Source organism: Sinocyclocheilus grahami, unplaced genomic scaffold (assembly GCF_001515645.1).
Source record: "Sinocyclocheilus grahami isolate Dianchi unplaced genomic scaffold, SAMN03320097.WGS_v1.1 scaffold16881.1, whole genome shotgun sequence".
Taxonomy (NCBI): Eukaryota; Metazoa; Chordata; class Actinopteri; order Cypriniformes; family Cyprinidae; genus Sinocyclocheilus; species Sinocyclocheilus grahami.
In genome coordinates, this window is record NW_015516327.1 from 4,167 (window position 1) to 4,748 (window position 582).

Here is a 582-nt window from a genome sequence, read left to right on the forward strand (position 1 = left end):
TTTATCGTCCACGATCAAAAATCGTCATATCGCACACCCCTAGTTTAAATAGATTTTTACCTTTTATGGGCATTTTTTCCCATTAAAAAGGCCAATTTTTTCTAACCTAATAAAATGTATATATCATCTTTTGTGTCAAATTCTTCAATTTAAGTGTTTAGTAAGACACAATTGGGCTGTTACCAATCAAAATAAATCATTATCAACAATAATAACCTGGTATTTGGTATTTTGGTATACTGGTATTTGGGGAAAAAATACCGGGGAAAATATACTTTTAAATATAAACCTAAAATTGCTAGTAGGTGGCGGCAAGTCACTGCATGAGTGAGTCATTGAGTCATTCATTCAACATATTCGTTCAAACGGCTGATTGATTCAGTAACAAAACACTATTGTGTGTTGCTCAGGGATGCAAAACAGTTCTACTGTGGCTTTGTTTGAAACTATTTTCGCTGATGAAATAGAGCAGAAACGGGATATTTTTTCTAAAAATCAGTTAATATTAACTTCTATTTATTGGACTGTTTTATAAAATCAATATATTTGCAGTCGCGCTGATATTTGGAGAAAAACAGCAAT